Raw genomic sequence first — 22,430 nt, forward strand, 5'->3', positions numbered from 1 at the left:
TTGGTCCTCCTCTGTATTGACAATACCTCCCAACTTTGTGCCATCAGCAAATTTCATTAGCACACTCCAAACTTTTGTGCCAAGATCATTAATGAAAATATTAAATAAAGTCACTTCAAAGACCAATTCTTGATGCACTCCACTAGTAAGACCCCTTATATCCCAACAGTTCTCCTTTAGCAGGTTTGTCATGGCTCATGTTGTCATTTCCTCTTTAGCCAGTTATGTATTCACCTTATAATTCTTATACTAATCCACATCTTCTCTATTTACTTAATAATTTCCCACATGATACTATATCAAATGTTTTACTGATGTCCAGATAGATTAGATTGACTGCATTTCCTTTGTCAAAAAATATCAGTTATTTGATCAAAGATATGAGGTTAATCTGACAAAATGCTGGTATACCTTTGGTTAACCCATGTAGTCTTATTTCATTTTGCATTTACCTCCATGTTGTTCATCTTTCTTTCAAAATTAGTTCTAAAGCCTATTGATGTCAGATTAATTGATCTTTTTCTCCCCACCTCATTCTGCTATTCTCCAGTCATATAGTAGTGCCCTCAGTTTGATAGATTTATTACAAATCCTTGAATTCAAAGGAATTTAGGCTCCTTAGCCAAGTAGGTGCTTCTACAAAATCTCTCAAGCATTCCAACCTCTTTGAAGTCCCAAATCACATTGACCTTTTAGCTCTACCCACCCTAATTATTGTTCCTAACTTGTATAAATAGAATAACTCATATAGCACCAAACGCGTGTGTTTAGAATGGTATATTTTCTACTTCAAACACACCAACTTGACAAATGAGGTTTTAAATAAAGTGTATGGCATATCCTTGCATTAATATTTCTTGCAAATGCACAGAGAAGAAATCATAAGTAACTGAAATACTCTCATACGTAATATATGTGCCTACAGGGTACAGAAAATTTGGCAATGATTCATGGCATAAATAAATATTTATTGCATTTGCCTGTATTTGCACTTCCATCAGATTTTACTAATAACAATGCTGTTTGAAGGCTTCAATATAAAGTTTCTTCAGGCAATGAACAACTCTTTTTAATGCTGAACACAGCTACAGAAAATAATAAAAATGGATATTTTTCTATGCAGGCATGCTGGTAAGTGTACAAATTTATGTAACATCTGTTCTGTTTTGCTCGTTTACCTGATTTTGCAACCTTTAGTCAGTCACTTACTCATGAAAGTAGTTTATCCACTAACTTGTGCTCTGTACCTCTTAGGATCAGGGGCAGAGGCTGTCTGTCCAGACAGAGGTAGTGAAGACAATGGCAGCATTGTTGCCTGAGGAGTCCTGTTGCCCGTGGAGGGGATGCAAGAAGTCACCCTGGAACTGTAAAACTTTCTTTATTGCAAGTCCTCAGATTTAGAAGCTTCACCCTCAGCTTTCTCTTTACCCCATTCCAAGCAGGGATTTGAAGCAATTATTTTTTTCAATTGCTCCGCTCCGGCTCCAGACACAAACCTGCTGCTCCACGCTCCAGCTCCGGGCTCCGCTCCAAAGCCCTGATTCCAAGGAACCTCAACAACGTGAACATGACTGAGCTGTGTGAGTCCTGTCATAAATTTTAGCAGAGGATGTAGGATATTGGCCTAATGTACTTAAATCAGCAGTAAAGTGATCACCATTCTGCAACTCTTTCCTGCCCTGAGAAGTATTGCACATTGGTAGAACGGGTCAAAAGTGTTTGAATTTGAATTCCTTGATTAAATTTCTCATTGGAAATTTACACTGTGATAATAACCCCCTGCACTGTTTTGCATTTTCAACCAGCAATAGAGATTGTTGAAATGTATTTGATTATAGAAATTTCCACTGATTTTTTTCTAAAAAATAAAGGTAAAGCTTTTTTAATTTTTTTGATTTTTTTTTTACTCTTATCCAAGCTGCTATACTCATGGAAATAGTTATAATAGTGACAGGCTAGTCTTCCCTCCCTATGCTTATCCAAATTCCCCCATGCAAACAAAGTGCAGGTGGAGAGAGGTAGTTACATTTGCTTGGAGAAGACTCTGGCTTTTTCCCTAGAACCAATATTGCTCTGTTGCAGTTATAACTGTCAATTTTCTTGGTGAATCAATCATTTGCCTTAGCATTACCTCCTGGTAATAAATGCCCCCAGAAGCGTTGAAGGAGTGTGTAGAAAAGGTGACTGCTGTAATGACCTTTCTGTGAGTGTGGTTTGTGCTCCCAAGTGTACCAAGCTCTGTTGTGCAGGCTGGTGTGAAGGAACGAGCAGGGCCGTGGCCACCACATACTTGCCCTCCCTGACTCTGCCTTTATTGGGGTTTCTATCACTGTTCTCAGCAATAACATCTTTGTTCAAGGAGAAAGCAAGTGCCAAGATTGTGCTTAACTCTCTCACAAGCACTACATGGCTAGTGGGGAGGCTTCTTTCATTTTTCCTCCCATTGTCCCTTTGCATTTCTGTATAGGGCTGGGTTCAATCTAGCCCTTGCATTATGAGATTGTGAGGGCAATTTTTTTTCATGGCTTAAGAACCATTAAAATCTATGATTCCGTTTTAAAAATATATTTTTTTTAAATTGGCAAGATCAAACAAACCTGGAAGTACAGAATACTTCAATATCAGGCTCAATACAGTAGATTTAACAGTGAAGCTTGAAAGTTTGTTGCAAAAACATATTTCCCAAATGTTTATATGATCATGCCTTAGATCCACTAAATGCAGTAAATCTGTCAAATTCCCACCAAATACATGGAGCATAAATATACATATTTATATTTTGAGATATTCTTGTGGGAATTTTGAGTACCTGTTTTCATTCTGCAAAGATTATATATAACAGGATGCATATCTGTTCTTTTATGTTTGAGGATCATACGTTTTTATAGAAATAATTTTAATTCACAATCTAAATTGAAAAAATAAATAGATATTGTACACTTGGGAAGCTGTTTTGTCATGATATAATGCCTCATATACGTACAACAGCAAGGACTGGCATCGATTATTTGGTCCTGACGAAAATAATTTATAATGTACAGTACGTCTTCTCAACTGCAGTGAACATTTACAGTCACCATTATATTAAAAGAAAGAGAAACATAATTATCTCACAATGTAATATCAGCTAATATTGCAAGACTAGTGTCATAAACAGATAGCTAAGGGTTAACGTCTCTTTCACCTGGAAAGAAGTATCTGAAGCACCTGACCAGAGGACCAATCAGGAAACAGGATTTTTTCAACTCTGGGTGAAGGGAAGTTTGTGTGTGGGTCCTTTGTTCTTGGGTCTTCTGCCTGTATGCTCTCTCAGCTATGAGAGGATTTCTATTTCCTGCTTTCTAATCTGTTTCCAAGTTGTGAGTACAAATATAGTAAGACAGTAAGGTTTCTATTGTTTTCTTTGTATTTCCATGGATATAGTTGCTGGAGTGCTTTGAATTGTATTCTTTTTGAATAAGGCTGTTTATTCATATTTCTCTTAAGCAAATGACCCTGTATGTGTCACCTTAATGCAGAGAGACCATTTTTATGTATTTTTCTTTCTTTTTATATAAAGCTTTCTTTTTAAGACCTGTTGGAGTTTTTCTTTAGTGGGGAACTCCAGGGAATTGTCTGTACTCACCAGGGAATTGGTGGGAGGAAGAAGTCAGGGGAAAATCTGTGTGTGTTAGATTTACTAGCCTGACTTTGCATTCCCTCTGGGTGAGGGGGGAAGAGAGATTAGCTCTTGGTAATTTCGTTCTCCAGGACAGGGAACGGGGAGGGTGGAGTCCCTCTGTTTAGATTCACGGAGCTTGCTTCTGTCTCTCTCTTCAGGCACACCTGGAGGGGGAAAGGGAAAAGGTCTATTTCCCTTTGTTGTGAGACTCAAAAGAGTTGGGTCTTGGGGTCCCCAGGGAAGGTTTTGGGAGACCAGAGTGCCCCAAAACACTCTAATTTTTTGGGTGGTGGCAGCTTTACCAGGTCCAAGCTGGTAACTAAGCTTGGAGGTTTTCATGCTAACCCCCATATTTTGGACGCTAAGGTCCAAATCTGGGACTAGGTTATGAGATGGTGTGCAGTGATGGGATAGAGAGAATCCAGAAGCCAGTAGGAATATTATATTTATCTTTTCTCTGCTAGGGGCTTTTAAGCAGAGAGAAACAGTTTGGTTTTAAAGGGAACCAGAGAGAATTTTTTTTTCTGCTCTCTCTGGCAGTTGTGGCTTGCATATTAAGCAAGGAACCATTAAGGAGCTATTAAGGGTCTTTTGTCACACAATAGCACTCCCATTAGGAGTCACATACCAGCACTATACACATGCAAATAAAGTGGTTTTTCTGGTTTACTTTACATTGAAAACATTAGCTAGAGGAAGAAAGGGAAAAAGGCACTGTTGCTAGGCAGACCCCAGGAGGCAACAGAGCCTGCAGTTCAGACAATAAACACCGGAGGGCACCCCAACACAAGAAAACAGGAACCATGCCTACCAAGACAAAAATGGAGGCCGAAGCACAAATCAAAGAAGCTGAACACAGGCGAGAACTGGAAAAAAGACTACAAGAGATGGAGCTGAGAGAAAGAGAAAGAGAGGCAGCCTACAAAAGAGAGCAAGCAGCCAAAGATGCAGACCACCAAAAACAGCTGGAACTCCAGAGGGAAGCCCACCAACAGGCCATGGAATTAGAAAAGGCTAAGCAAAACACAGCCAATCCTAACAACCCTTCGCCAATTATGGTTCCACAGCACAGGAAATTTCCCACCTACAAGGCAGGTGATGACACCGAGGCCTTCTTGGAAAATTTTGAAAGAGCCTGTCTTGGGTACTGCATCCCTGAAGACCAGTACATGGTGGAATTGAGGCCACAGCTCAGTGGATCTTTAGCAGAGGTGGCAGCTGAAATGCCTAAGGACAACATGAACGACTATAAACTTTTTCAAACCAAGGCCAGATACAGAATGGGGATAACCCCGGATCATGTTCGTCAGTGTTTCAGAACCCAAAAGTGGAAACCAGATGTGTCATTTCCCAAACACGCCTACTACGTTGGGAAAAATTATGAGGCCTGGATATCAGGACACAATGTTAAAACCTTGGAAGAACTGCACCTCCTCATACAAATGGAGCAGTTCTTGGATGGTGTTCCTGAGGACATAACACGGTACATACAAGATGGAAAACCCAAAAATCTCGCTGAGGCGGGGAAGATTGGAGCCAGATGGATGGAAGTGGCAGAAAGCAAGAAAGCTACGGTTAAGGGGAACGAATACCCCAGGGGGCACACCGACCATAAACCTTACAACCGAGGACAGCCAAAGACCCCACATACAACCCAAGTCAAGCCACAGACGCCCTATTCTTCCACCTCACCAGTCTCCAGTAACTCACCTCGACCCAGTGACCCATCAGATGGAAGATGCTTTAAGTGTAATGAACTGGGACATATCAAGGCCAACTGTCCAAAGAACGCCATCCGAGTGCAGTTCATTACACCACCATCACCCAAAAGATCCCCAGGCCCAGATGCCTCTCAAATACCCTTGGAGCGAAGGGAAAATTTGAGAGTGGACGGAAAGAAGGTTACTGCGTGGAGAGACACGGGGGCACAAGTGTAAGCTATCCACCAATCCTTCGTAGACCCCACATTCATCAACCCAAAGACCCAAGTGACAATCTACCCCTTCATGTCACAAGCTGTAGACTTGCCTACAGCTAAACTGCCTGTCCAGTACAAAGGCTGGTCAGGAATGTGGACTTTTGCAGTCTATGACAATTATCCTGTCCCCATGCTACTGGGGGAAGACTTGGCCAACCAGGTGAAGCGGGCCAAGAGAGTGGGAATGGTTACACGTAGCCAAACCAGGCAAGCTTCCAGACCCATTCCTGTTCCTGAGCCGTCCACAGACGCCCCGTCTGTGTTACCAGAGACCCAGACAGAGGTAGTGGACCCGGATTCCATGCCAACCACTGAAGCAGCCACAGCACCTCCAGTCCCAGGCCCGGAACTGGAACAGCAACCCGCACCAGCAAGTGCAACCACATCTTCAAACTCTACGCCAGAGGGTGCCAGCGAGCCAGAACTGGCAGAAGCAACTGACAGCTATACCCAAAAGTCAGCCAGAGCCTGAAATACCCTCAGGTGCACCAGCGGAGAGCGGTTCACCAGCAACGGAAACAACCCCATCACCTACATCGCTTCCAGAGGGACCAAGCCCAAGTCCACAGTCTGAGGAAGAACTGGTGACCCCAGCCTCAAGGGAACAGTTCCAGACTGAGCAGGAAGCAGATGACAGCCTTCAGAAAGCTTGGGCGGCAGCACGGAGCACGCCACCGCCTCTCAGCTCTTCTAATCGATCCCGGTTTGTTATAGACCAAGGACTTTTATACAAGGAGATTCTTTCTGGTGGACACCGGGAAGAATGGCAGCCGCAAAAACAGTTGGTGGTTCCAACTAAGTACCAAGGGAAGCTCTTAAGCTTAGCCCATGATCATCCCAGTGGCCATGCTGGGGTGAACAGAACCAAGGACCGGTTAGGGAAGTCCTTCCACTGGGAGGGGATGGGCAAGGACGTTGCCGAGTATGTCCGGTTTTGTGAGGTATGCCAAAGAGTGGGAAAGCCTCAAGACCAGGTCAAGGCCCCTCTCCAGCCACTCCCCATAATTGAGGTCCCATTTCAGCGATTAGCTGTGGATATTCTGGGTCCTTTCCCGAAAAAGACACCCAGAGGAAAGCAGTACGTACTGACTTTAGTGGACTTTGCTACCCGATGGCCAGAAGCAGTAGCTCTAGGCAACACCAAGGCTAACACTGTGTGCCTGGCCCTAACAGACATTTTTGCCAGCGTAGGTTGGCCCTCCGACATTCTTACATATTCAGGATCTAATTTCCTGGCAGGGACCATGCAAAAACTGTGGGAAATGCATGGGGTGAACCACTTGGTTGCCACCCCGTACCACCATCAAACCAATGGCCTGGTGGAAAGGTTTAGTGGAACTTTGGGGGCCATAATACGTAAATTCATCAACGAATACTCCAATAATTGGGACCTAGTGTTGCAGCAGTTGCTGTTTGCCTACAGGGCTGTGCCACATCCCAGTTTAGGGTTTTCACTGTTTGAACTTGTGTATGGTCACAAAGTTAAGGGGCCATTACAGTTGGTGAAGCAGCAATGGGAGGGGTTTACGCCTTCTCCAGGAACTAACATTCTGGACTTTGTAAGCAACCTACAAAGCACCCTCCGACACTCCTTAGCCCTTGCTAAAGAGAACCTAAAGAATGCTCAGGAAGAGCAAAAGGCCTGGTATGACAGACATGCCAGAGAACGTTCCTTCAAGGTAGGAGACCAGGTTATGGTCTTGAAGGCGCAACAGGCCCATAAGATGGAAGAATCATGGGAAGGGCCATTCACGGTCCAAGAGCGCCTGGGAACTGTGAACTACCTCATAGCATTTCCCAATTCCTCACTAAAGCCCAGAATGTACCATGTTAATTCTCTCAAGCCTTTCTATTCCAGAGACTTACAGGTTTGTCAGTTTACAGTCCAGGGAGATGATGCTGAGTGGCCTGACGGTGTCTACTAAGAAGCGAAAAAAGACGGTGGCGTGGAAGAGGTGAACCTCTCAACCACCCTGGAACGTCGGCAGCGACGACAAATCAAGGAGCTGTGCACTAGCTTCGTCCCATTGTTCTCAGCCACCCCAGGACAGACTGAACGGGCATACCACTCCATTGACACAGGTAATGCTCACCCCATTAGAACCCCACCCTACCGGGTGTCTCCTCATGCCCAAGCTGCTATAGAATGGGAGATCCAGAACATGCTACAGATGGGTATAATCCACTCATCTACCAGTGCATGGGCATCTCCAGTGGTTCTGGTACCCAAACCAGATGGGGAAATACGCTTTTGCGTGGACTACCGTAAGCTAAATGCGGTAACTCGTCCAGACAACTATCCAATGCCATGCACTGATGAGCTATTGGAAAAGTTGGGACGTGCCCAGTTCATCTCTACAATAGACCAAGGGGTACTGGCAAGTACCGCTAGATGAACCTGCCAAGGAGAGATCAGCATTCGTCACCCATGCGGGGGTGTATGAATTCAATGTCCTTCCTTTCGGCCTTCGAAATGCACCCGCCATCTTCCAGAGGCTGGTAGATGGTCTACTAGCAGGACTGGGAGAATTTGCAGTTGCCTACCTCGATGATGTGGCCATTTTTTCAAACTCCTGGCCCGAACGCCTACTACACCTGGAAAAGGTCTTTGAGCGCATCAGGCAGGCCAGACTAACTGTTAAGGCCAAAAAGCATCAAATAGGCCAAAACAGAGTGACTTACCTGGGGCACCAGGTGGGTTGAGGAACCATAAACCCCCTACAGGCCAAGGTGGATGCTATCCAAAAGTGGCCTGTCCCAAGGTCCAAGAAGCAGGTCCAATCATTCTTAGGCTTGGCCGGGTACTACAGGTGATTTGTACCACACTACAGCCAAATCGCTGCCCCACTGACCAACCTGACCAAAAAGACCCAGCCAAATGCAGTTAAGTGGACTGATGAGTGTCAAAAGGCCTTTACCCAACTTAAGGCAACGCTCATGTCTGACCCTGTGCTCAGGGCCCCAGATTTTGACAAGCCATTCCTAGTAACCACGGATGCATCTGAGCGTGGTATAGGAGCAGTTCTCATGCAGGAAGCAACGGATCACAACTTCCATCCTGTCGTGTTTCTCAGCAAGAAACTGTCTGAGAGGGAAAGTCACTGGTCAGTCAGTGAAAAGGAATGCTACGCCATTGTGTACGCCCTGGAAAAGCTACGCCCATATGTTTGGGGACGGCGAGTCCAGCTACAAACTCACCATGCTGCGCTAAAGTGGCTTCATACTGCCAAGGGGAACAACAAGAAACTTCTTCATTGGAGTTTAGCTCTCCAAGATTTTGATTTTGAAATTCAGCACATCTCAGGAGCTTCTAACAAAGTAGCGGATGCACTCTCCCGTGAGAGTTTCCCAGAATCCAGTAGTTAAAAAGTGTTCTTAAACTGTAAAAGTCTGTTAGTTATATACTTAGTGGTATATGTAACGGTGCATGTGTTGTATTAATCTGTTTAGTTTAAAGTTCTAGGAGGAAATCGCTGCCAGTGAGCTTCCCCACTGTCTGCAATTTGGGGTGTGTGTCATAAACAGATAGCTAAGGGTAAACGTCTCTTTCACCTGGAAAGAAGTATCTGAAGCACCTGACCAGAGGACCAATCAGGAAACAGGATTTTTTCAACTCTGGGTGAAGGGAAGTTTGTGTGTGGGTCCTTTGTTCTTGGGTCTTCTGCCTGTATGCTCTCTCAGCTATGAGAGGATTTCTATTTCCTGCTTTCTAATCTGTTTCCAAGTTGTGAGTACAAATATAGTAAGACAGTAAGGTTTCTATTGTTTTCTTCGTATTTCCATGGATATAGTTGCTGGAGTGCTTTGAATTGTATTCTTTTTGAATAAGGCTGTTTATTCATATTTCTTTTAAGCAAATGACACTGTATGTGTCACCTTAATGCAGAGAGACCATTTTTATGTATTTTTCTTTCTTTTTATATAAAGCTTTCTTTTTAAGACCTGTTGGAGTTTTTCTTTAGTGGGGAACTCCAGGGAATTGAGTCTGTACTCACCAGGGAATTGGTGGGAGGAAGAAGTCAGGGGGAAATCTGTGTGTGTTAGATTTACTAGCCTGACTTTGCATTCCCTCTGGGTGAAGGGGGAAGAGAGATTAGCTCTTGGTAATTTTGTTCTCCAGGACAGGGAACGGGGAGGGTGGAGTCCCTCTGTTTAGATTCATGGAGCTTGCTTCTGTGTCTCTCTCCAGGCACACCTGGAGGGGAGAAGGGAAAAGGTTTATTTCCCTTTGTTGTGAGACTCAAGGGAGTTGGGTCTTGGGGTCCCCAGGCAAGGTTTGGGGGGACCAGAGTGCCCCAAAACACTCTAATTTTTTGGGTGGTGGCAGCTTTACCAGGTCCAAGCTGGTAACTAAGCTTGGAGGTTTTCATGCTAACCCCCATATTTTGGACACTAAGGTCCAAATCTGGGACTAGGTTATGATAACTAGAGACTTATTACTTAACTTACTGTACTGGCTTATTTAATAAGCAATAAAGTTTCCAAGAGGATTACAGTATCATTAGTTGTTTTTTTTTTTTTTGGGGGGGGGTTCCCTCTCTCTCTCCTGAACTACCTACATTGAATAGATTTCTTTTTGTGGTTAGCTATGCCTGTCAGAGTGGTGGCATGCATTTTCTCAACCTCATACTATATGTCCTTTTACATCTTTTTCATTTTCAGTAATGTCAGATAGGATCCTTCTTAAACTACAGCACTCTCTTTCTTCAAAGGGAACTAAAGTCTCATTTATCACTAAGCTATTTTCTTTCTTTTTTTGACTGTTTTTATCATCTGAGTTAATATTGTGTTTAAATTCCTAGCAAGACCAAAGCCTATTTGTAGTATCTGAGAAGGGAAAAAGAATATTTCTATATAATGAAAAGACCTGGTGGAGAGACTCTGGCACACAGCACAAACATGATCCCTCTTGTATTACTACGATTTTCTCTAGAATTTCCAATCATGCATTTTTATTTTCATTAGTTATAACACACTTTGAGAATTTTGAAACCACTCAGTTATAGTAGATCTGGAATTATGATTAATCTAAACCATTGCAAACACACAAACATGCACCAGGATGAGATATAGTCAATATATGAGATTGGGAGAGTGGAATCTAATCAAGAAAGAGACATACACAACAAAAGAGCATGATCAAATAATCTTATAGAACTAGGAGACCCATCCAGGTCAGGAACCTCTACCAATGCAATTTTTAGAATTGTTTATTTCTTCATTGCACAAGAAGCCACTTATTTAAGGATTCATCAGAAATCAGTTTCTTTCCAGGTAGCACAAGGCCCAGATGGCTGTGGAAGCAGGATAGTGACTATAGAATAGGCTGATCTTTCTACAGCACTCTCCTGCTCTGCTTCAGAGACTTGTAGAGCTAGTTGAGGGGGATTTCTGTCTCTCACATTACTGATAGACTCTTGGTTAGCAGGAGAGACTTCAGTCTCTTCTCAACTGCTAAATTCTGCGGGCCTGAGGTGATCAAGAAATCAGATTGTTGCTCTTACTTTCATTCTGGTCAACAGTTCTGTTCCAGGGAGAGAGTTTTATACAGACCACAATCCCTTTAATTGTCTTCCCTGACTAAATTATATCCAATCAGAAGAAAATGCTGCCCCATGCACTAGTACCTTGGGGAGGCTGGCAAGATCATCAGTAAAGTCTCTATGATACCATTTTCTTGACTGCTATACCTGTATATTGCCAATTCAAGGAATTAATCACCTACTGCCAGAAGAGAAATGATCACATCAAAATCATGAAGAGCCACAACAAAGAATTTGGGCAGGATAAAGATCCAGGTGATTTTTCTCAGTTTTAAATATTTTGTCAAAATTTAAAGAATTCTCAATGTGAAATAGAACTTTTGAAATCAAATTTGTCCATAAATGCCTTGTACTTTAAATGTTTGAATAATATCTTGAGGGAGAGAGAGGGAAAGTGGAGGAGAAGGAAAAAGACAGAGGGCGAGTACACCAATGCATGGTATTTCTCAATAGCATAGTAAAAGTAAGACAGGTAATTTACGTCTCTATGTCTTCCTTTTCTGAATGAGAGTCACATTTTAAACAAACAAACAAAATCAGTAGCTTGCAACATTCCACAAAAAACTTCTTGCTCAAAACCATGAACATTTTTTGTCCCTAGTAGTTTTCTTTACTATCTATTTAATCTCGCACAAAAACTAGTGTAATCAAACTGCTACATGCTGTCTATATTTTACTTCCATTAAGCAAGCACTTATTCTGAATCTATCAAGTTAATCCATTATTCTTACAAAGAAAAGAAGAATAACAGCTTGTACTATATTTTAAACAGAGCACAACTAACACCAAGCCAAAGCCTATGATAATAAATAATACATAGTCTTTGTTTTGGGTCGACAAAACTATCAGTCATATAGTCAATGCAGAATTAATGTTCTTCAGTTTCTTTTCTAACAGATATGTCAGAAGGCATGATCATTTTAGTATAGTATTTCTGAAAAGGTCCTTACCTTTTGAAAGACTTTCCCACCTTCGGGATACCCTTAAAATGGAACATTTACCTGTTAAAACAGAACATATAATTTATTGTTAGTGATATTTCAACACTTTAACTATAAACAAATCTCTATTCACTCAGCAAACATAAAAAGTACTTCAATGTAAATACTGGCAATCATATTTATTCATTAACCTCAATCAGTATCCATTGTTTAATGTTAATAACTAAAAGATCTACTATTTCAGTGGGAGTTAGGTGCCCTGTGGGATTTTCAAAAGTGTATAGGCACCTATCTACATCTCTAGGTATCTATATACCTTTAAAATCCAGCTCCAAGTCATTTGGGTGAGCTTTCTTTTCCTTCCTTTTCTGAAAATACATAGAATACCACCCAGTGAAGTCTTATGACAAACCGCATTATCTCCTCAGATAGTAACAAGCATGCGGGTAGTGAAAATTCAGTTGTCCTGACAATTGCAGTATAGCATTTTCCCGCTATCCTCTGGGCCAAATTTTTAAAAGTGTCTCAGCCAAGCATTTAATTTGCACCTCCAGTGAATTCTAGGTGCATTACTATGACAGTATTTAGGCATTTAGCTACTTGATTTATAGATACAAATGACATACATATTAAGTTTTTGAAGTATGTAAGGTACAGTTATCCATTTGGCACAGGGGAAAGATAAAGTTTTGGGCTTTGTAGGGTAATTCTGTTTGGAGGAGTAATTGCTCATGTAGAGCCAGGGTAATCCTTGGTGTGTACACATATAACAGAAATATGGGGGAGGGATAGCTCAGTGGTTTGAGCATTGGCCTGCTAAACCCAGGGCTGTGAGCTCAACCCTTGAGAGGACCCCTTAGAGATCTGGGGCAAAAATCAGTACTTGGTCCTGCTAGTGAAGGCAGGGGGCTGGACTCCAGGACCTTTTGGGGTCCCTTCCAGTTCTATGAGATAGGTATACAAAAAGTCTTGTTTCCTTGAGCAGTGATAGGAACATGCAGCACTCAGACACTCTACTTGCTCAGAAATCCTCTACTGATCTCCTCCAGCCAGCACTGGATTCAAGAAAAGCCTGTCTCTCTGCCTCTACTTTTATTCAGGGTTACCCCACAAGTGCTATTCCTGGCTGACTTACTCCAACTCATACAGCCTGGAACCAATGCCAAACCCCTGAGTTTGGAATCCCTTGGGGAAACCTTATCAATGGAGAAGTCAAAAAGGTGACAACTGGGAGGGAAAGGAAGTGATACCCAGAAAGGGAAGAAGGGGTTGGGTAATTTGAGGACTGTGCCTTTGTTCTGCTCCAGTGATAGAAAGCAGACAATTATATCTTGAAAGGTATGTATGCTCTGATTGCTCTGGATTGCTCTACAGCTGCAGAAGATCAGCTAGAAGTTACCAGTGAATCTGGCCCTAAAAGTTAAAAGTTTTATAAAGTGATTTAAGATTTATTCTTCATACATTCAAATCATTTGAAATATCACATAAAAATATTGTCTTTGAGCTTTGTATTTACTTTTCATGTATAACTGTCATAAACAGATAGCTAAGGGTTAATGTCTCTTACACCTGGAAAGAGGTAACTTGAAGCACCTGACCAGAGGACCAATCAGGAAACCAAACTTTTTCAGGTCTGGGTGGAGGGAAGTTTGTGTCTGAGTTCTTTGTCTTCTGCCTGTCTCTCTCTCGGCTATGAGAGGATTTCTGTCTCTTGCTTTCTAATCTTCTGTTTCCCAGTTGTAAGTACAAAAGATCAGATAGTAATTTATATGTTTTTTTGTATTTTACATGTGTATAGTTGCTGGAGTGTTTTGAATTGTATTCTTTTTGAATAAGGCTGTTTATTCATATTTCTTTTAAGCAATTGACCCTGTATTTGTCACCTTAATACAGAGAGACCATTTTTATGTATTTTTCTTTCTTTTTACATAAAGCTTTCTTTTAAGACCTGTTGGAGTTTTTCTTTAGTGGGGAACTTCAGGGAACTGAGTCTGTGCTCACCAGGGAATTGGTGGGAGGAAGAAGTCAGGGGGAAATCTGTGTGTATTAGATTTACTAGCCTGACTTTGCCTTCCCTCTGGGTGATGGGGGAAGAGAGATTAGCTCTCGGTACTTCTGTTTTCCAAGGCTGGAAACGGGGAGGGTGGAATCCCTCTGTTTAGATTCACGGAGCTTGTTTCTGTGTAATCTCTCCAGGAACACCTAGAGGGGGGAAGGGAAAAGGTTTATTTCCCTTTGTTGTGAGACTCAAGGGATTTGGGTCTTGGGGTCCCCAGGGAAGGTTTGGGGGGACCAGAGTGCCCCAAAACACTCTAATTTTTTGGCTGGTGGCAGCTTTACCAGGTCAAAGCTGGTAACTAAGCTTGGAGGTTTTCATGCTAACCCCCATATTTTGGACACTAAGGTCCAAATCTGGGACTAGGTTATGATATGGGTGGCAGCGTTGTGTATTTTTCTTTCTTTTTACATAAAGCTTTCTTTTAAGACCTGTTGGAGTTTTTCTTTAGTGGGGAACTCCAGGGAACTGAGTCTGTGCTCACCAGGGAATTGGTGGGAGGAAGAAATCAGGGGAAAATCTGTGTGTGTTAGATTTACTAGCCTGACTTTGCATTCCCTCTGGGTGAGGGGGGAAGAGAGATTAGCTCTCGGTACTTCTGTTTTCCAAGGCTGGAAACGGGGAGGGTGGAATCCCTCTGTTTAGATTCACGGAGCTTGTTTCTGTGTATCTCTCCAGGAACACCTGGAGTGGGGAAGGGAAAAGGTTTATTTCCCTTTGTTGTGAGACTCAAGAGATTTGGGTCTTGGGGTCCCCAGGGAAGGTTTGGGGGGACCAGAGTGCCCCAAAACACTCTAATTTTTTGGGTGGTGGCAGCTTTACCAGGTCCAAGCTGGTAACTAAGCTTGGAGGTTTTCATGCTAACCCCCATATTTTGGACTCTAAGGTCCAAATCTGGGACTAGGTTATAATAATAACTAACTAATTTTTTTTTTAAATGAGGAAATTTTCAGATGAAAACTTAGTCATGATGCAGTTAAGGTTGAAGGAATATATCAACACTTCAGTTTGAAAGCTTTAGAGATCCCAAACCAAGCATTATAAACCCTGGAAGATCTGCAATGATACCATGAAGGGAAAAGAAATGGAACATCTTTTACAAAACATTTTATCTAATCTGGGACCACAAATACTAACATGGTTATTGCATGACACCAGTGCAGGAATGAGTTGAGCCTGTTTGGATGCCTTAGCTGTGTGTTTCCATCTCATATGTGAATCTGACACTTAATTGTTATTCCAGGAAATAAATTTAGTCCAACAGCATAAAAAAACAATGATTTTTTATCATTTCCAAGATAATGATGGAGTGAGAACCAAGCACACTTGCAACTATATTTTTAGTTTGAGATTTATTTTCAATTCTTCATTAGAAAAGTGAGAAAATAAGCAAGCACTCCTCCCACTTATATTATTGACATAGATCACGGGATTGATGTTTCTCACAGGCCACATAATTATTGAAAAAATATAGTCATAAAATAAAAATTACTGTAAAGAACAAATGTAGTTCTCCTTGCTTCTTGCCTTGCTTTCACCCTTCAGTTATTAGTGGTTCCTTCATTGTGCAGAATAGCATTTATTTTAAGAAACAGGCTTATGCAAATCGTACTAAACATGGGCCCAGGATTCAGAAAATTCACTGCTTTCAGAAAGACCATTCCCTAATGAATAATGCTTGAAGCACAGTAGTTTTTTAATACTCTGAGTGGTTAGAGTTGTTGGATTCTTTCCATTATGCTATTTTGTTAATGTGAATTTGACAATATGGTGATTCAGCAATGCCAAAAATATGACAGGCATAGCAAATCTGTCTTCCGGATTGTAAGGGAAGGAGAAGGGAATTTTAAGCTAAAGATACATATGTAAACCGAGGCTTACTACATCATGCAGCAGTGAAGTCTATGGATCTATCAAGAAGAAAAAATAACCAATAAATATATAGCACAATTGTTAAAAACTTGACAATTCACCAGTGTTGGGTATGTTTAAAAATCGGAGCCCAGGCTCCTAATGCAGGAAAGCTCAATAAAACTATAGTAATATTGGAAGACACCAATATCTTCCTTCTTCCACCTGGTTATAAAGGTAATCTTCAAATTGTGAATCCAAGTAAAGTAATGCAGTGATATTGGAAGATAACATGAAATAATTTAGAGTTATCCCTTGCCACTATTTATCAAAATGGGGTGTTAAATTATAATGATTAGGCTTCACATTTGAATATCAACATAACTATCATTATCCTTTTCAACTGATTTAGTCAACTGATGTCACTGCACTCAAAGCACAAGAATTTCAAATTAGTGGATAACACTATGAACTCAGGAAAGAAGAGGGAACATCATGTGATGCAGATCAACGTAAGCTACAGTGAGTGGGCATTCTGGTAGCATGAAGGGGCATAGTCTCCTGAGGACTGAAGTATTTCTTGTGTTCTATTTATGACTACAACAATCACAAAATACGTGTATCTCACCAACACTTTAAACCTCTCAAATAAGTTAGGCATCATTATGTAGTTAGGTGGTAGAATTTTGTGAAGTCTCAGTGGAGTGAAGGTCATATTATAAGCTGGCTTTTTGACAGTTTAGTGACATGCTTCCACTTGGGGGGGACCAAACTTTTGCCCAGATCTTGCAAAAAATTATGCATCGGCTTAACTTTAATGAGACATGAATAGTCTTATTGAACTCAGAGTTGCAAGGGACTACTCACATGCTTAATGTTCAAGGCCTAAAATACCAGGTATCTCCCAATATTCTAATTCCAAAGATGTGTCATTGAAAGGCACTCACACAGCAGTGGAGACATATAAAGTGGAAGAATTAAAATAAACAAACCTAAAAACACACACTAATCTATTTGCCACAGTAATAGTATTTATTCATATCTATTATATTTATCATTATGCAAAAGGGTTAATTGAGGAGCATCAAAAACTCCAAAATGTCCACTGCAAAACAAATTAATGATAAAGTAAACTTTGAAAAGTACACTTCAAGACCAGGAAAAAAAATGATGCTTCAAAATTCTGACCCTATCATAGCTGTGAGCAACATCTATGGAGAGGGATGTACTTCTTTATATTACTATAATAATAAAATATTAACACAATAAAGGGATAGTTGGCATTTAGCAAGCTAATTATTAATATTTTATATAACAATCTAAACAGATGCAAAGGAAAGTAACTGGCACTTTCAAATGAAGAACTGCCTGACCTGTATGTCATTTTCAAATGCATTTTTTACTGGACTAGATCACTTTTATCTATCAATATTTACTCAGCAACAAAGCAGGACATATTGTACTGACAGAAAAAAATTAGTGAGTTTACTGCTGGAGCAACATCTCTGGAGACTGACGCTCTTTTTATCCACAGAACAAGTATTGCACAGGCAAATGTAGCTTTCTCCATCAATGTGCCCCAGATCAGCTCTGAAGGGACTACTTCCAGAGTGTGAGTATGTAGCTTATTCTGCATACCAGCACAATCCCTAGTTTCTCCACTAAAGCTGCCAACTAATGCCAATTGTGGTGGTAGTTTGTGTGATGTGGACACAACTAGGTACTAAAATCAACAATTAATTTCCCAAAGAAGTGTTAGATAACAACCATTATGGAAACTGTTTCTATCACTACTGACCTGGGTCAAAGTCAAACTTTGCCCACTCTCTTGAGCTAATAATTAAGATTAATGCAACCAACCCCAAATACAGCATTGCTGAAGGAATCATAGAATCATAGAATACCGTGGTTGGGAGGGACCTCAGGAGGTCATCTAGTCCAACCCTCTGCTCAAAGCAGGACTGGTCCCCAACTAAATCATCCCAGACAGGGCATTGTCAAACCTGACCTTAAGAAACCTCTAAGGAAGGAGATTCCACCACCTCCCTAGGTAACTCATTCCAGTGCTTCACCACCCTCCTAGTGAAAAAGGTTTTCCTAATATCCAACCTAAACCTCCCTCACTGCAACTTGAGACCATTACTCCTTGTCTGTCATCTGGTACCATCTTTGGAACCCCCCTTCAGGTAGTTGAAATCCCCCCTCATTCTTCTCTTCTGCAGACTAAACAATCCCAGTTCCCTCAGTCTCTCCTCATAAGTCATGTGTTCTAGCCCTCTAATAATTTTTGTTGCCCTCCGCTGGACTCTTTCCAATTTTTCCACATCCCTCTTCTAGTGTCGGGTCCAAAACTGGAAACAGTACTCCAGATGAGGCCTCACCAATGACAAATAGAGGGGAATGATCATGTCCCTTCATCTGCTGGTAATGTCCCTATTTATGCAGCCCAAAATGTCGTTAGCCTTCTTGGCAACAAGGGCACACTGTTGACTCATATCCAGCTTCTCGTCCACTGTAACCCCTAGGTCCTTTTCTGCAAACTGCTGCCTAGCCATTTGGTCCCCAGTCTGTAGCAGTGCATGGGATTCTTCCGTCCTAAGTGCAGGACTCTGCACTTATCCATGTTGAACCTCATCAGATTTCTTTTGGCCCAATCCTCTAATTTGTCTAGGTCCCTCTGTATCCTATCCTTACCCTTCAGCGTATCTACCACTCCTCTCCATTTAGTGTCATCTGCAAACTTGCTCAGGGTGCAGACCACAGCATCCTCCAGATCATTAATGAAGATATTGAACAAAACCGGCCCGAGGACCAACGCTCGGGGTATTCCGCTTGAAACCAGCTGCCAACTAGACATGGAGCCATTGATCACTACCTGTTGAGCCCACCTTATAGTCATTCATCCATACTTCTTTAACTTGCCGGCAAGAATACTGTGGGAGACCATATCAAAAGCTTTGCTAAAGTCAAGGAATAACACGTCCACTGCTTTCCCCTCATCCACAGAGCCAGTTATCTCATCACAGAAGGCAATTAGGTTAGTCAGGCATGACTTGCCCTTGGTGAATCCATGCTGACTGTTCCTGATCACTTTCCTCTCCTCTAAGTGCTTCAGAATTGATTCCTTGAGGACCTGCTCCATGATTTTTCCAGGGACCGAGGTGAGGCTGACTGGCCTGTAGTTCCCCAGATCCTCCTCCTTCCCTTTTCTAAAGATGGGCATTACATTAGCCTTTTTCCAGATATCTGGGACCTCCTCAAATTGCCATGAGTTTTTAAAGATAATGGCCAATGGCTCTGCAATCACATCAGCCAACCCCTTTAGCACCCTCAGAAGCAGCACATCTGGCCCCATGGACTTGTGCTCGTCCAGCTTTTCTAAATAGTCCTGAACCACTTTTTTCTCCACAGAGGGCTGGTCACCTCCTCCCCATGCTATGCTGCCCAGTGCAGTAGTCTGGGAGCTGCCCTTGTTTATGAAGAAAGAGGCAAAAAAAATAAAAAAGCATTGAGTACATTAGCTTTTTCTACATCCTCTGTCACTAGGTTGCCTCCCTCATTCAGTAAGGGGCCCACACTTTCCTTGACCTTCTTCTTGTTGCTAACATACCTGAAGAAACCCTTCTTGTTACTTTTAACATCTCTCACTAGCTGCAACTCCAAGTATGATTTAGTCTTCTGATTTCACTCCTGCATGCCTGAGCAATATTTTTATACTCCTCCCTGGTCATTTGTCCAATCTTCCACTTCTTGTAAGCTTCTCTTTTGTGTTTAAGATCAGCAAGGATTTCACTGTTAAGCCAAGCTAGTCACCTGCCATATTTACTATTCTTTCTGTACAACAGGATGGTTTGTTCCTGCAACCTCAATAAGGATTCTTTAAATACAGCCAGCTGTCCTGGACTCCTTTCCCTCTCATATTATTTTCCCAGGGGATCCTGCCCAGTTTCCTGAGGGAATCAAAGTCTGCTTTTCTGAAGTCCAGGATCCGTATTCTGCTGCTCTCCTTTCTTCCTTGTGTCAGGATCCTGAACTTGACAATCTCATGGTCACTGCCTCCCATGTTTGCCACCCACTTTTGCTTCCCCTAAGAATTCTTCCCTATTTGTGAGCAGCAGGTGAAGAAGATCTCTGCTAGTTGGATCCTCCAGCACTTACACCAGGAAATTGTCCCCCACACTTTCCAAAAACTTCCTGGATTGTCTGTGCACCACTGTATTGCTCACCCAGCAGATATCAGGGTGATTGAAGTCACTCATGAGAACCAGGGACTGTGATCTAGTAACTTCTGTTAGATGCCAGAAGAAAGCCTCCTCCACCTCATCCTCATGGTCTGATGGTCTGTAGCAGACTCCCACCACGACATCACCCTTGTTGCTCACACTTCTAAGCTTAATCCAGAGACTCTCAGGTTTTTCTGCAGTTTCATATGGAGCTCTGAGCAGTCATAGTGCTCAGAGATGAAAGGCTGACCATTTAAAAATATGACCCTATGAGCTAAAATGGAAAATCCTTCACAGAAAGCAGTTGAAGTTGTAACAGATTTAGCCAACATTTTAAAGGGACCACAAAACACATCTAGACAAGATTTTAGTTTTCATAGGGAAAACTCTTGCTCCTTTGTTTTGAAGAAGTGAAATCCTATGGTTAAGAATGCCTTCAGCTGGCAGTTTAAGAAATTTTATTCCATTGTTGGTCAATTTTTCAATCTAAGGAGGTACACCTATACTTTTCAGCTGCAATCAATACAGATGACATCTGGTGAAAAGTGTTTCACATATACAAAGAATCTAGTTAGGCAAATAACAATTCAGCCACAGTACAAAGCTGATTTAGCTTGACGTGGATATAAACATGATTAAAGCTAACCTGCTCCCCCTTTGTGGGAAACCATGAATCACAGAAACTGTATGAATGTGTTTGACAAGTGGAATGAGGGGAAAGACCAGGAGCTGGCCCTGATAGACATGTTAAACTTGACTATATATACCCTGATTCTGCAAACATTTATATACAAACTTAATCTCAGGGCTGCTACGCAAATGCATGAAGTTAAACTCATGCACAATTATTTACAAGATCATGGCCTTAATCTTCTGTTTCCAATGTGAATTTTTGTTTTAAAAGATATCACACTGTAAAGCAGAGGGTTTGTTTCTCCCAGCTTGGTTTTTTCCACATGAAAGATAATTGATCAGACTTTTTTTTTGTGCTTCAATAGTATAGAACTATTGATGTCAAAATAACAACAAAAGCAGAACTCTAAGGTGCCTTTGATCTCATTATCTTTGAAATACAATATAAGAGCCGTTATCCATTAACTGTACAGAATTTGATTACAACAAAGGAAATCTAGACATAGTATTTTGAACATTGAGAGGATCTCATATTTTGTGAGTTATTGAGAATATTGAACAAAGGGTGTTTTCTAGACCCAAGTGAAAGCATGAAAAATTCCATAAAAATAAGGTATTTCACATATGTTTTCCTTGTATGAACAAACAGATAGAATCTGACACCATTAATCCATATTAGGGTTATATAGTGCTGCCCATCACCATAGTAACTGATCACCTTCCATGTAAAAGCAATATTAACATCAAAAAATGCTAGAGACTCTGAAATCTACTTCTTTTTTGGGGTAAAAACTCTGCTTGGGGAAGGAACTCATTTTAATTTTTAAATTAATTAATTTCCTTTTTTTTATAACAGATGATTTGTTTGAAAGTAATTTTTTTTATGGATGTCTGACATTTTTTAAGTAGAAAAGAGTGTCATTAAAGTGGTTTGTTCCATAAATTGTGTTGATGTTTCATTTTTGTACAGACTTCATCACAATTATAAAGCAGCATGGAAATTGGAAATAGAATACTCTAGATTCTCCATCAAGTTTGATTCTAAATTGATAAGAACAACAATACACTCACCACACCTCTTATTCACTAACAAAGCAGCAAGTCACTATTGTAGCTCAGATGTTATATCTGTCTTGGTCTCTTTTTTTTGGAGAGAGAGAGAGACAGTGAGAGACTATTACAATTTCTTGTTGGTAGACCCTTCCACTATCAGGATTCGCACAAGACCTTGCTATGATATATGAGGGGTAGTACTCCAGGATCTCTTGTGACAGTAACTAGGGAGAGTAGTCCAACTGCCAACAATAGCAGCCCCACTTTTTCACACAGTATGTCATCAGTAGAGGTAGGGATTATTCCGAAATGGGGTGAACAGCCTTTTAATCAGCCCCAGTAGAATAAACAAACAAACCCATATCTGTGTTAGACTATTAATTGCCCTATTCCTCATATATGCACACAGACATACCATTCACAAAGTCATAGATACAGCAAACTTTAAAAACATCATGTCTTGAAGACAGGATTGTGATAATTAGAGGTAA

At 41.3% G+C, this 22,430-nt stretch overlaps 1 protein-coding gene across 12 annotated transcripts in view; it reads right to left on the minus strand.

Moving 5' to 3' along the window:
- Positions 1–22,430, minus strand: part of TENM3 (teneurin transmembrane protein 3) — a 2,266,571-nt gene that overhangs the window by 1,904,847 nt on the left and 339,294 nt on the right. For all 12 annotated transcript variants that reach the window (XM_030563289.1, XM_030563287.1, XM_030563282.1 and 9 more), the window contains exon 3: positions 12,133–12,183. The gene's annotated coding sequence lies outside the window, so the exon portion shown is untranslated. The remainder of the gene's footprint in view (positions 1–12,132; positions 12,184–22,430) is intronic.

The sequence above is a fragment of the Gopherus evgoodei genome, chromosome 5 (assembly GCF_007399415.2).
Source record: "Gopherus evgoodei ecotype Sinaloan lineage chromosome 5, rGopEvg1_v1.p, whole genome shotgun sequence".
Classification (NCBI taxonomy): domain Eukaryota; kingdom Metazoa; phylum Chordata; order Testudines; family Testudinidae; genus Gopherus; species Gopherus evgoodei.